Source organism: Malaclemys terrapin, chromosome 3 (genome assembly GCF_027887155.1).
Source record: "Malaclemys terrapin pileata isolate rMalTer1 chromosome 3, rMalTer1.hap1, whole genome shotgun sequence".
NCBI lineage: Eukaryota > Metazoa > Chordata > Testudines > Emydidae > Malaclemys > Malaclemys terrapin.
This window is the reverse complement of record NC_071507.1, coordinates 156,163,778-156,179,710: the sequence shown is the minus strand read 5'-3', so window position 1 is coordinate 156,179,710 and position 15,933 is coordinate 156,163,778.

Here is a 15,933-nt window from a genome sequence, read left to right as displayed (position 1 = left end):
AAGGTATGGGCCATGCCTAAAGTTTCTCACAAACTAAATACAGTCAAAAAGACAGAGGCAAGATGAAGGACAACAACATGAAAATATAGTGGTAAAGGGGTTGATTGACTACATCTTGTTAGTAAGAAGTTATGTTTATTATTTATATTTTATTATTAAAATGGAGAAAACAAAACCCAATATTTAAAATTTTATTTGTTTCTCATAAACCAAACCATTTTTTTTCATTTTCTTTTATGCTGAAATTTTCACTGGAAGATCAAAAATATTGTCAAAACCAATATTTTCCCACAAAAACCCATTTTGGGCAGAAATGGTTTGGTTGAAATATTTCTACTAGCTCTAATCAATGCAAATTTAAATTTATTTAAAGAAGACCACAGAGGCACTTTAATGTAAATTGAGTCAGGAATTCACTTGACCACACAAACATGGGGGAAAATGGGCATTTACAAATAAAAAAGCCTCAGTGGAGCTCTCTCTCCATATATTTCATCAGAAGATTTATTATCATTATTTGTATTGCTGTAGCACCTAGAAGCCCATGAACCAGATTGCTATTGTTTCAGGTGCTGTACACACACAAAGAGCAAAACTATGGTCCCTGCCACAAAGAGCTTCTAATCTAAGTGTAAGCAGAGTCAGGATGAGCTCTACCCTGACATCTGGTGGTGAATTATGGTGAGTGTGGAAAAGAACTCCAGGGGCTGATCTTGTTTGCATAGGCACACCCACTTGCCTGGCATGAAACAACAGCAACTCAAAGTGGTTACTTTGGCTGTTGTGGGATCCCCAGTTTTCTCTGTTATTGGGGCAGGAAGAATAAAGTTTTGTTACCCTGATTCTGTGACTCAAGGCCAGTGGAACTGTTGTATGACAGAAGGACTGAGTGAGTCCTTCACCATTACCTAAGTAGCACTTGCTTGACAAGGGGCATAGGTTACAAAACCCAGCGAATAGAGAGAGGATGGGGACAGGTATTTGTACCTGATGGTATGGGCCCACTCTGAGGGTTTGAAACACCAATTGCATTATCTTTTCTCTCCATGGTTGAATGTCAGAGCTAACTTTGATTCCGTTAGGAGTCTAGTTACAGGCTGCTGAGCTGAATTCACTTTGGGCCAATGGTGTACTAGCACTGGGGCTCCCCTACTATGAGCTGAAATTGTTAAGAGGAGAAATCACAAAAGAGCTAAAGTTATTAAGAGCTGAGATCACTGAGTGCTGTGTTAACTAGTGGGGGAGCCTGAAGCTATATTGCTAAGCAGCTGGTGGAGCAATTTGTGGGGACAACTGGAGGAGCAGTGAGCGGCGTGGGGCCGGTTGGAGCAGCCCAAGGAACAGTGAGCGGAGCTGTTTGTGGGGACGGCTGGAGTGGCTCACAGGTCGGTGAGCGGAGAGGAGCAGCTTGTAGAGCAGAGCAGTTCGTGGGACGGCTGGAAGTGGACTGGCTCGTGGTGAAGGCTGCGGCGGAACCCCACGGAGAGACGGCCGGCCTTGGATCACGTAAGGTGCCCCTTAACACCCTGCGAGCCCCCCCCCCCTCTTTTACTTTGGGGATGCACTGACCAGGGACAGAGACTTTGGGGTTTGTTTGACTTTTGGGACTTTGGGTGGTTGCTGAACCCAAGAGACTTTGGGGGTGTTGGACTTTGGGGACTCTGGGTGATTTTTGGGTTGCTGGATTCAAGAACCCAAAGGAAAGACACAGCCCAATTTGCTGGGGTTGGTTTTTTGCTCATGGTTTGTGTTATAAATCCTGTTTGTGGTGTTTTTCCAATTTAATGCTGATGTTGTTTACCTCATGTTATTAAACATTTTCTGCTACACTCAGACTCCGGGCTTGCAAGAGGGGAAGTATTGCCTCTTAGAGGCACCCAGGGGGTGCTGTGTAATTGTCCCAGGTCACTGGGTGGGGGCTCGAGCCGGTTTTGCATTGCGTTATTGAAACAGAACCCCTAGATACAGAACCCGGCCCTTGTTGCTGCCAACTTAGATGGACAGAAGGGTTACATAAGTATAAGCCAAGGAAAACAGAAGGATATAGAGATATGAGGGAGTGCAAGGAAACAATGAGTTCAAGGAAATGTCTCATTCATTGAGCTTCAACTAAAAAATCCATAGGCAGTAAAGATAAGTGTTTGTGATCTAGAGGGTCTTTGGTTTCTTCCTCCATATATTATAGAGCTGTCCAAAATATATATATTATAGAGCTCTTTGGAAGAGGTATACTTAAAATAATTTAATATTAGGCACTTGCATTTTGTTCTAACCAGAATTGTTTGTACCGAGTCTCACAAACCCAAAGCTGTCATTTACTGATTCTATCATCTTTGATAGCAAAATGGCTGACACTACAACACAGAAAATCACTTACAATTCCTAGGACAGAAAGTTGATACAATGTCAGTGCAGCTTTTGAAAAAACAGAGTATATCAAAGAAGGGAAGAACTCCAGAAATGTGCTGACATTTGGTTTTTATTTTTAAAGTTGCTGATTGACAGGTAAGTATAGAATGTATTACATTGCCTTCCTCTTGAGACAGGCCTCCAAGTGGTAGCTGTACAGGTAGCTCTGCTGATCAGATGGATTAGAGAGTGTAGTTATAGGCTAGTGTCCTTGTTCTGAGATGACTATTTCCAGGCTGTGCATGGTATTTTTTCTGTCGATCCCAGGGATTGGCAACCTTTGGCAAGTGGCCCATCAGAGAAATCCGCTGGCGGGCTGGGACGGTTTGTTTATGTGCAGCGTCCGCAGGTTCAGCCGATCGCAGCTCCCATATGGCAAAATTGATAAACTGCTATGTGGGTGTTTCATGCTGACATCCAGGAGATCTGGTTTGGGGTTTAGTTTACAATTGTCACAACTTTGGTTGGTTGTGATGCAGTTGGTGGGTTCAGAAAAGTCTGATTGAGATGGGTTGGCTGGACATTGCTTCTAAGCACTGACAATGCATGAGGAGAGGGTTTGTCTCTATATCTTGCACAGACTGTGGCTTCCCTCATCTCATTTCATCTCACCTCTCCTACCTCCAGCATAAAGGACAGAAATAGGTCAGGACTGCGGACTACAATCAGGATCATTTGGAAGGTGTGATGCTATAAAGTCTAGATAATACTTAGTCCTGCCATGACTGCAGAGAACTGGACTAGATGACATCTTGAGATCCCTTCCAGTCCTATGATTCTATGAAAGGGGACATGGGTGGTGCATCAATCAGCCCTTTGGGGAGGCTAGCCCCCGGCCCCACTCCTTATGCCCCCTCTCACTCGCCAGAACCCTGCATTCCCTCAGCCAGAAGAACCAAGGCCAAACTGGCACAACCCCCTGACCTCTGGCCCGAGTTGCCTTGGGCTGCCAGCCGGCCCAGACTGCCTGCTGGCCCGAGCCACCCCTGGCCTCTGGCCAAGCCCCAGCTTCAGGTTGCTGGCACGATATGACCCTCATCTCCCGCACTGGCTTCAGGGGAAAGATGAAGGGTCTCAGGGTAGAGTGTGGGCAGGGCCATATCCTGGGTTAGGAGAGGTTTAGTCTCTCCTAGCCTTTGATACCTACCATCCATGGATTCTAGTAGAAATCCTCACTGGGATAATCCTACTGTGTAGTTTCAGATGGTTACCCCAGTTATGTAAAAGGTGTTAAATAAGACTGCAGCCTCTGTATTTAATCACATTGCGATGTTTGAGTTTCATTGTTTCCATCAAAACACGTAGGCTTCAGTTCAGCTAAGTCAAGGGTGGCCAACCTGAGCCAGAGAAGGAGCCAGAATTTATCAATGTACATTGCCAACGAGCCGCAGTAATATGTCAGCAGCCCCCGCATCAGCTCTCCCCCCTCCTGCTCCCAGCACCTCCCACCCACAGCCTTACCAATCAGTGCCTCCCACTCCTTCCCCGCACCTCCCGATCAGCTGTTTCATGGCATGCAGGAGGCTCTGGGGTGGAGGGGGAGGAGTGAGGGCACTGCAGGCTCAGAGGAGGGGGCGGGAAGGGGTCGAGTGAGGGTAGGGCCTGTGGCAGAGCCAGGAGTTGAGCAGTTAGCACCCCCTGGCCATTGGAAAGTTGGAACTGTAGCTCCAGCCCCGGAGTTGATGCCTATACAAGGAGCCGCATATTAACTTCTGAAAAGCCAAATGTGGCTCTGGAGCCACAACTTGGCCACCCCTGAGCTAAGTGATTAAACAGGTATGTCCATTCCTGTTCAACAATGCACTTAAACCCATGCTTCATGGACTGCTGAATCAGAACATTAATTTTTAAACAAAAAACAAGCAACTCCCCCCCCCCCAAAAAAAAACAAACAAACAAAAAAAAACAAACAAAGACAAAATTACTAGATAGTGGCATCTCAAATATCATACCAGGACAGTCAACTTCATTATGAGCAAATCTTTCACTTACTTCTCTTGTGCACAGATCCACCAGACATAAGGCAGGGGCTCAAGAGCATGAATTAAAGCCTACTGAAGCCAATGGGACTGTTTCATTTATACCAGGGAACCCCAGGTGCTGTGCAGGATATGCTAATCTTAAAGGTAGAGTAGTGCGTGTGGAGCAGCTCTGCTAGTGCTCCACTGACTAGGTGAGACAGTTTTATTTGGCCACTGCTCCCACAGAGACCCCAGTGTCTGTCTAAGATACTATGGCTGGGTATGTGGGTACTGCTTTTCCTAATATCTATTATATCACCTTTATAACATCATATATAGTTCTGCCAGTGTCCTTTCCATGGTCACAGTAAGTGCATGGTTATGGTCTCCATTTTACAGAATATTTATTGCTTTACCATCTATTTTTTAGAGGTAAACCCAAGCTGAATCACCAGATCTGACTCTTTCCTCCCACAGCCCCAAACTTGGGGAAGTTCATATCTGGATCTGGATCTGATTTTAAAAATTGTTATTCAGGCCTATTTCTATGGGGAAAACTAAAATATCAAATCCAAAGACGTCCAGACTTTGGAAAAGTTCATATTTGTATCCAATTTTCCGTTTTGCAAACTGCATGATTCTGATTTCACATACTATAATTTGGGCCAATCTCTATTTTGTTGACTACATGTTCAGAAAGCATGAATAAAATAAAAATGTAGACACATCCTCTATAAGGCCTTTTACTGCTATGTTTTATTATCTGTGTTACACTGAAATCTTTGCATTTGATTTTAATTTGAAACGTGTCTGCTCTGTAATGACTGACCATGCAAATGTTGAGTTATAATAAAATATGCTTATATGGTACCCAACTAAATAATGAAAATGTATACCTTTTAAGCCAAAACAAACAGAAGAGGTGGGGGTGGGGGTGGGAGAAGAAACAGAAAAAAGAAAATAAATCTTTCATGAATCTCCTGCTTTTTAGTGTTCTTTTATATTTTTCTCCTTACGTGGGATGTACTTGAGCACGTTAATATAACTCCAATGGATCTGTAAGAAATTTAGCTAAGCTTATATTAAGAACAGATTTTCCTTCAGTTGGCTTTTCCATACACAAAACATACATTTTGTGAGTCATTTGTGAAAAATGTCCCATCTCATGAATGTTGACTGTAGTCTTTTCTATTCTGCAAGTATCCTCTCACGCTCAGCAAACAAAGATGACTATATCAATGAATAGGGTCGTCAACTCCCAAATGCTTTTTTCTCAGGACACTAAAGCCTGTTTATGTCTTTGGCTTTGATAGCTATAGAGTCTGCAGCATTATGTATGTGGGGCGAGAGCAGAATGCTAATGTATTAGATATTTTAGACCACATTACATCACAAAACATAGCACAAGTTCCTGATAAGCTAGCATTGCACTTCTGCCTGGCTGTAGTGCACATGTATCAAAGCTGAGTTTAAACAACAGAGACATTGTCATGATGTTTTGTAATCACAATACAAAATTGCTCCCAGTGAATATATAAATATATCCAGTCTTTGATTTTGTTCATTTGTGGCACATAAAGTTAGGAGAATTTAGTCACAAAAAAGGACTGAAGTGAAAGAAAAGGTAAAATCTTATAGAAAAGCCAAGCTTCTGCTTTTCAACCAGAAAAGGCAAGGATTTTTCAGGAGATAGAAAATGCTGCTGCTTCATTTTTGTTTTCTGTAAAATATTAATGGCTTCCCTAACAATAATAATTTGCTAATGCCTTTTCAGAGATATGATTTTTGCACTCCCTAGTGTCGTGACATCATTTTAAGCATGACTTGTCAGATCTGTTTAAGCTCCCTGTCATGGATGACAGGTCTCAATCACGTTGCTGAGGAGAGCACCTTGGTGAGTAGGTGACATTGTAGGTGAATGCACTGTTTTCCCCTGAAATATTCTTTACTATATAAGGTTGTAACACTCTCTAGCATTCTGAACCACCTTTTCTTTAAAACTTTTAAATTTAATATTGCATTTTTCTTTCATCAGGACATTGAGTGTTTAGCCATCCTGAAAATTATGTTATAAACAATGACAGGAGTAATGACTAAGATTCATAGACATATCACAGCTCCATAGTACATTGTTCCAGCATCATGATCTTGCTAACATTCACAGTACACATTAGATTAAATAAATATCTATTGGTCAATGCAGAAATCTATGTAAATATGAATGTATTTCAATTAGATATTTTATACAGTATGGTAAACATTTCATTATAAGGGGGAAATGCAATAAACTTTGGTCTGATCATAAAGTTTAAGTAGACATTCTGACAAGGTACAAAGCTATGATTGATGTATTTATTGTGAATTTTTTAAAAAAGCTATAATAATCATTGGAAAAAATAGTTACCTTGTGATCTGCAGCTGTTTTAGGTAGTTGTTTTATCATAGCAACAATTGACTATCTGAATAGTTGTATTGCCTTGTGTGAAGATTAATGTCTCTGGATGTCTTATAATGCAATAATTGTTGCTTAATGTTATATAAGTTCTGTGCACTGTGAAAACTGTCTGTTTCTCTCTCTAGATTTTGTTAATAAAGAACATATTTTTTTTTACAATCTTAAAGGGATTTCACCTGTGATAAGTTTCACCAGTGCTCAGTTAGGCCACTAGATGGAGCATTTATCATTGGGAAAAAACTAGGAAGCTAATATTCACAAATGCAATTGTATTAAAGCTCACCCAACCCCAAAGTGCAATAAAAAAGGATACATTGCAATGTGCATCTAACTTCTGTTTGCAAGATTATCTCAGTTCTGTGTGACTCACAAGAATGAAAAATATGTCCTAGTCCTGTAATGGATGATGATAGCTCTTTGAGGAATGGCTGAATGAGAAAAAAAAATCACTATAAAATTCTCCAGTAAGATTTTGGTGGCATCCTTAATGTTATGTGATTGGCCACATATTTTCATTTAGATTTCTTTTTGTGGGCTATAGAAATTTAAGGGGGTTGTCTGCATTAACGCTGCAAAATAGTAATTTCTGTGAAGAAAAAAAAAGATAATGAAGCCTGTGTGGGTGAGAAAAGGGGGGAAAAATGAAAGTTGTGTTTCAATGAAAGGGAAACAGCAGTGGATATTGTACTGCCATAGGATGGCTGTGAAAATCAGGCAGGAGTTCCAAAGAGTTCTTTCAGTTCACTGAGCACTGAGAAAGTAAAGCTGAGCAGCTGTGAGTTCTGAGGTAGTAGGTCAGTGCTGAGCTGCTCAGTCCACAGGCTTGGACAAACCAATGATGCACATCATTTGTGAGGTTCAAATAGGACACTAAATAAGAGTCCTCCCTCCTTTCCCTTTAGTGTTACAGACAATACAGTTACTTTGGACAGCTAAATAAGAATGGATTTCCGAAAGCTGGCTTTTGGCCAAGTTAATTTATGCATCCGCAAACTTATGCTTCACCAATTTACTAAAACCCATCATTTAAGCCTGTTCAAATGTGCAGCTGTTTAAATGAGGTTAGAAGCAATTTTGCCACACGATGCTGATGTCAGTTAGAAGCTCAGTATTAGCAGAATGGGAAGGCATCAACTGAGTGTGTCTGTTACAGTGATCTGTGTTCCCCAATGTCTAATGGATCAGCGAGACGGATATGCCTAGCTCATCAGCCTGTAAAGTTAAATTCAGATCTATTACCTATTACACAAACGCATGTATATGAGGTGAAGCATTTGAAGTAGAAGAAGAATTTGCTTCGTTCTGGCAAACATCCAAGGAAAGACTGAATGGAGACTTTCAGGAAAGGCAGGATACAAAAGTGCCAAGTCTGAAAATGGTTACAAATGGCAGTTTATGTGCAAAAGCACTCAGAACACTAGACTTATCAGCAAGGTATTCCTGCTAAGGCATGCATTTACCATGATGCAGTCCCATAAAAGGAAACCACAAAAAGATGTGGGTAAAACTGAAATAATCTGTAGATACCTAATACAAATGTTTTCAGTCAATTATAATAAAAGTATGTGATCAGAACTAATTATAAATAGCTTTGGATTAGAGATACAAATGGTTGTTTCTAGTAGGGACTGTAATGGGCAAGGACTGATGCTATTTTTCCATCTGCAGCTTGGCTTGGCTCCTCCCCCACCCAGAAGAACTGCTAGGGTCCTACATCTTTCTCAGGCTGCTGAGGAGTCAGTGAGCTGTGAGCTAGGTTGCTAATATTCCTGGTCAGTCCTATTGTATTAATTCTGTATGTTTTAAGCTTTGGTATGGGGACTCATAGCTCTTATGTTATGAATTAAAATAAATAATGGAAATCTAGTTTTAGCTGTAATAGTGGTAGAAGGGAGGACTTTTAATAAACATGTATAGTTCCTTATTGCTGCCTCTGAACAATGGAAAATGCTCTTTAATGCACCAAACCATAATTATGATCTGAAACTAATAAAAGCAAGCAAACACAAAGATGGAAGTTTGCAAGGCGCTCTTTCTTAACTGGTCTTATTTGCCAATATAGTGTCAGTGCCTGCCTTTTAGCACACATAACACCTATCTATCTATCCCATTGTCACAATACCTTAGCATTGCTTATGTGACATCTAATCTACCTCATCCCTGACACATCCCACAGATCATCATAGGGTGAATTAAGTGTAGAAAAAAAGCTTTTATATTTACCTCCTCACTGTTGTGCTTTTGGCTGATAGTGTTTTCAGAACCTTGTGTTATTTAGGCCAGCTCCAGATCCCATAAACTTTTGGGGATCTTTACATTGCCTTCCATGGGAGCTGGATTTGGACACTTACTCAAATTCAAAAAGTGTTTATGTTCATTCCCTGCCGACATAGTTTAAAATGTAAAGTAAAATGAATAGCTTAATAGAGATGCTCTGGTTGCAAGTTATTAGAATACAGTGTAACCATCTCTGGACTTTTTAAAACGTGGGTTATTGACTTGCTTAGTCATGATTGCTTCTTTGGAGCTATTACACTCTCATGTAAATACATACTTTAGGGATATTTCAAAAAAGCAGATTATTGACCTACCAGACCATGACTGCTCCAAAGGATTTACAGAAGCACAGTAACAATGCTAATCAAAGCATTTACATCAGAAGCAACATACTGGTAGCTACTTTGAAAATGTGAACATCTTAGTCATTGAGGCCAAAATGCACAAGAGGGGTTAGGCATTCTGATGCTGAAAGTCACATTTCTAATCCTTAGGCACCTGAGAAAATCACTGTGATCCACAAAGCCTGATTTAGTTGCCTAAGATCCCACATAATGAAAGGAGAAATATAGGCATCTTAGACTGCCATTCACAAAAGCCAGCATGCGGGGCAAGGCCTAAGATAGCCAATGGGAAATGCCAACCAGCCCCACTTCTCTCACAGAGACAGGCACACAAGTCTGTGCTGTAGGGGAGTTACCTATTTCTGCTTGCGAGTCCCAGAGAGGAACCATTTTGGAGCTAGGCGTCTTATGCCATTTTAGCAAGAAGCAGTGGGATTGAAGGAGGAGGCAACACTCCCTCGTCACTTTTAACTTTGTAGCTAGGGCACTCACCTGGGACGTGGGAGACCCTGGTTCAAATCCTCAGTCTGCCTAAGGGGGAAAGGACATCTGCCACTTCTCAGGTAAATGCACTAAGCATCAAGCTATAAGGAAATCCCTCATTCTCTCTTGCTGCACTACAGATAAATAGTTATTGGGACGGGGGAACTAGGTGGCCTAGATCCTGAATGAGTGCTCTGTCCCCAACCTCATCCCAAGCTATAGAGTCATTCTGATACTTGTGATCGCTCTCTTCCAAAGAGTCAGTTTGACCAGAGAGAGCAAGCAAGAGCAAAGGCACACTCCCCTAGGAAATGGGAGATCCAAGATGCAACCCCCCTGCTCCAATGACTCTTCAATTATTTATTCAGAGTGTTACAGCTTCAATAGGAGAGACTATCCCATACGCAATGGGTAGAGCACTCACCAGGGAGGTGGTAGATTCCTGCTCAAATCTCTTCTCCCTATTAGCGGGGGGTGGGGAGGAAAGGGAGTGCTTCCAACATCCTAGGTGAATACTCTAGCCACTGGCTAAAAGTTATGAGGGAAGCTGCCACAGGTTGTTTTGTGTGAACTTGCCTGTGGGTACTGATCTGCTAGGCAACCTCTGAGCACACCTTCTGGATTGGGTGCCTCAAACAAGTTAGGTGGCTGAATGCCTATCTTCCCCTGATTTATGAATTGCTTTGGAACTTAGGCACCCAGATGCCCATAGCAGCATGCTCAAATTTAGGCACCCAGATGCCCATAGCAGCATGCTCAAATCCTGTTGACCTTAATCACACAATTAGCTCCATGGACTTCAAATTTGTGTTACTCCCATTAATAGATGGGGGTGGTAGCAAATATAGGTATTGTGAATTAAGGCGTAAACTCGACCCTCTTTAAGGGGCGCTGGCATCAGTGGCAGTAGTTTGATGGGAGGAAGCATTTGAGGAGTTTTTCTAGGATGGTCATACCTCCCGATTGCCTTGGAGCTAGTCTCTCGGGGTGCTCTCTGCGCACAAGCATAAAAAGTGTTTTGAAGCTATTGAAAATGTTGCACTGGGGGAGTTTATCTGTGACCATTGAAAGGAAGGCTGATCTCATGTTTAAGGTACTGGCTTAGGACTCAGGAAATCTAGGTTCATTTCCCAGTTCTACCACAGATGATTTATTGGGTAAATCACTTAGTCTCTCTCTGCCTCCATCCCTCATCATTACTCACATATAAGACTGCCATGTGACCAGAAGGCAGTGCCATAACTCCCTTCCATCCCAGATAGGACACCAGAAGGAATCTTTCCCTTGCTACTCCAGCAAAATCTCTGCCCCACCCCCTCTATTGGCAGCATTTCTGAGGCAGCAGGGGCTGAGGTGCAGTGGAGGTATATGATTCCTTTTTTAATTTGTTTTTTTAGCAGATCCTTTATTAGGCAGTCCATGCAATCATTTCTCCATAGCAGCATCATGCTCCATTCAACTATGTTACCATATAAAGAATGATGATTCCAAAGCAGTCAGAAAGTTTCACACTACATGACCAAATTTTGCTCTCAGTTGTACTAATGTAAATCTAAAATAAGCCTACCGACTTAAACCGAGTTACTCTGATTTTAATACCAGTGTGATGACAGAATTGGCATCCATGAGCAAATTCTGTAACTGATTAAGCAGTGTAAAATAATGTTCATGCATAATTGTTTGAAATCTGAACAGCTGTTCTGTTTGACCACTTGGACCCTGAATAGTCACTGTTTGGGAACATTGTCACACTATTCTCTCATTTATAAATTTCAATTATCCAGGCAGGCGGCAGAAAAATACCATGTATCTTATATGAATAGACACCCCAGCCCCGAATAGGAAATAGTTAATATGAATAGTTTGAAAACATCTCACAGGCTGAAATTTGTCTTACTGTTTCCTCATGCATCTGAATGACAAGTATGTTTGCAGAAATCAGGATCAGCTCACAAATACTTCACAATTAGAAACAAGGCCCAAATTAACCAGATAATGAATAATTCAACCAACTTTAGTTATTACTTTTGGAAGGAAAAGTTTTGTCCATGTTTTACAGTTATTAAACTTGCTTTACATTCAGAACACTATCAGTTCCATTTGTCTAGTTTCAGTTTACATCACTATCTAGTAGCGTGATGATTAGTGCTAAGCACCAGGGCCGGCTCCAGTATTTTTGCTGCTCCAAGCGATGGGGAAAAAAAAAAAAAGCCATGATCAGCGGCACTTCGGCAGCAAGTCTACCGCCGCCGCACTGGCCGCCCCAAGCACCTGCTTGCTGCGCTAGTGCCTGGAGCCGGCCCTGCTAAGCACTGAAGAGTGGGGCTACTTGCCTCTACTATGCAACTGCTAGTATTTATGGAACAATAAGAGACAATAGATCACTCTGTCAGGACTTATCAATGGACTTATCAGAAAGTTAAGAGCCAGAAAGAATCTTGTATAGTCAGAAAGAAAGAAAGAAAGAAACTGGCAATTTAGGATCTGATACAAAGCCCACTGAAATAGATGGAAAAATTCATGTTGACTTCAGTGGACTTGGATCAGGATGCAGGAACCCACTCTATTGCTTTCCCTCATTAACTGTGATGGAAACATTTAAAGTGGAATGAGAAGCAAACAACAAAAAGACATTAGATGACCGGATGCCATGATCACTTATCAGCACAACTCCGTGACCACTGGCCACTCAGGAATATTACTTAAGCCTAGAGCTGGAGTCATTCCTATTCACAGCATGACTGTATTTTGGAGGCTTTACCGAAAGACCAAGAATAAAGTGTTGTGGACTGTAAGAGAAGAATTTAGGAATGAAATTGGTTTGATTTTTTTAATTGACTTGCCTGGCAGCTAGACATCTCTGATAAATAGGTCAGTCTCCCATAGATGTGGGCTCTGCAATGACACCTTGGGCCTTGCATAGCTGAGATAACCACAGATATTATGCTAGTCTAACCCTCTGCCAAGATGAAGGATTTGTTGTGTCTAAACCATCCAAGACAGATGGCTATCCAGCCTCCTTTTGAAAACCTCCAGTGAAGGAGCTTCCACAACATCCCTAGGCTGTCTGTTCCATTGTCCTACTGTTCTTACAGTTTGGAAGTTTTTCCTGAGATTTAATCTAAATCTGCTATACTTAGTTTGAACCCATTGCCTCTTGTCCTGCCCTCTGTGGCAAGAGAGAACAACTTTTTGATGGCAGTCTTTCAAGTATTTGAAGACTACTATCATTTCCCCCCTTTTTTTCCTAACTAAACATACCCAGTTCCTTCAGCCTTTGTTCATATGGTTTGCATGCCATCCTTTTGATATACATCCTTTCTATACATTGGTGACCAAAACTGGACACAGTACTCCACGCTGAGGCCTAACCATTAAAGTGGTACTATCTCCTTTCATGACGTGCATGTTATGCCTCTTTTAATGCAACCTAAAATTGTATTTGCTTTTTTTTTGCAACAGCATCACATTGCTGACTCATGGTGAGATTGTGATCCACTACAACTCCCAGATCCTTCTCAGCAGTGCTGCTGCAAGCTGGTTAATCCCATTCTGTATTTGTGCACTTGGTGTTTCATCCCTAACTGTAGCACCTTACATTTGTCTTTGCTGAATTACATTTTGTTGTTTATAGCTTAGTTCTCCAATTTATCAAGATCCCTCTGAATTTTAGTTCTATCCTCCAAAGTGTTGGCAACTCCCCCTAGTTTTGTGTCACCTTCCTCCAGGACTGGGAATGGATCCAGGCTTTTGATTCTGGGCCCATTTCTACTTTTGTGGATGTGTTTTTTTTTTTTTTTTTCTGGCTCTATTGATAGTGAAAAAGTTCCGGAAAGAAAAAGCAGATAATTATAATTCCATTGAAGGTTCACAATAATGAAGGCCAACCCTCATGTACTGGAGCCCCATTCTTCTATTATAATGATGGTCCTACATTTTTTGTCAGTTAAGAATGAGGACACCACTCACTCTCTCATTTTTTTTTATTATTATTCCATTCCTTCGCGCTCACTTACACTTTAAAACAAGTATACATTTACTGTGGTGATGTAGGTCATTTTTCTCATATGTTAGACAATAATATTCTTGCAAGATCACTTGAATTAATGTTTTCTGGTGCCTTTATATTCTATGGCTTAGTGGTCTTGAGGCCAAACAACATCCTCAGTTACTGTTACAATACTTTCAGTAGAGGGGGCGTTTGTTGATTACATTTGATAAGAGCTGGGTAGAGTAGAATAATGGCTGCACATTGTAAACATCATCTCCGTCCTCAAACAAGCCTAACGCGCTAGCATCCAGTTCAAAGTTTCTTTTTTGACTGTCAAAACCTGTGTGGATTTGCTCTAGACTATTTATCAACCTTGTCTTCTTCTCTTAAGTTCCTCTTACCTGCACTCTTCTAACATCTATCCTGCTCTCATTTTCACCACTGAGGGCACAAAAATGTTCTCCTCTGTAGCTCAGGCACTCCAAACCAGCTATCATCTCTTGTGTCACATCTCAGCTGGAAAGACACCTTTTTTCCCCTATTTGCTTCCCTCACCTTTTTATTTCTTCCATTGCTATTATGCACAATGTAATTCTTTAACTGTTATTTATCACAACCCTTTAGCAGAACTCATTAAAAAAGGACAATTTGGGACGGATTTTTGTGAAAAAAATTGTTCTTTTTTTCACTGAAATGCAAAATGTTTCATCCAGTTGTAGGACTAGTAAAAATGAGAAATATTAACGTTTTCACCAGCTCAATAATTTAGGCATTTTGGAATAGAGTTTATATAGAAAGATTCTGTGGAAAATAATGCACGCATTCCATAGCCCCACAATACACAGAATTCTCATGGAAGTCAATGAAAGTACCACATGACAAGGGCTGATAGAATTGGACATTCAAATTGTATTTCTTTGCTTTGTAGAACTGCAGGAATCCAAAACAAATATTACTTATGCTTGCTTTTCCTTCTTACAACCAGCTCTTGTCTTTTGGCAACCCAAGTGTATTTGCTGCTGCTGTTGTTGCCTTTTCCCCCTAGATAGTGGGTGCTCCTAAATGACATTTCAGCACAGATGTCCACCACTGTCCTATCCTCTAGGGAGACCTATGCAGCAGATGTTGCAAATGATCTAACACACATTTGCTGGAGTAATGTAAAAAAGACCTGCCAGATTGCTGACTTCTTTGGCATAATGTCACATAATACCACAGACTGGTTAGCAAGACTACATGAAAATAATTGCAACTAAACTTTTCTATATGATTCACCCACTTTTTTTTCATATTGAAGTGTCTTGGCAGACTCCCACGTGACAGATTCTTCCACTACACATCTAACCTCTTAATCATCTCTCTTTCTCTCACTCAACTAATATAATGTTTATCTCTTATATTCACTATCTTTTCTTGTATTCAAATCCTCTACACTTTTCCACAGCTGAGGAGTTATATTATTTCAGATGGAGAGCATGAAGTCAGAGGAGAGGAAAAGGGATAGTGGAAACTTGATGTTGGTCAACAATTTAATTGGTTTTGTTAAGCTGGCATGATTGGTCACCTACTATTTATTTTCCCATATTTGATAAATAGGAATGGGGCTTTAAGAAGCCGCTGATTTTTGAATCTCTCATAATAGGGGGGGAACAGCTAGATGGACTGGAGAACTTTTCATTTTCTCTTATCACATTATCACAACATGATTGTATCCCTATGTGCAGGTCTACCTTTGAAGGCTGTACCAGAGCTCTGGCCAGGGTTTTGTTCTGACAGGAAGTCCATCTACTCCTCTACTGTAATAATAAAAGATGTGCTGATAATCAGCTAAAATGGTTATTCAATAATGGAACACATGAAAGCAAGAAGAGTGGAAGTCATAGCAGTGGAGCGAGAAATGGATCTGCCACAAAGACACATTTAGATACCAAAGCAAATGCAAGTGAGCAGTACTAACATGAGGACCATCATAACTGTGTTGTTGCAACTTGTCACTTCACTTCAGAATATAAT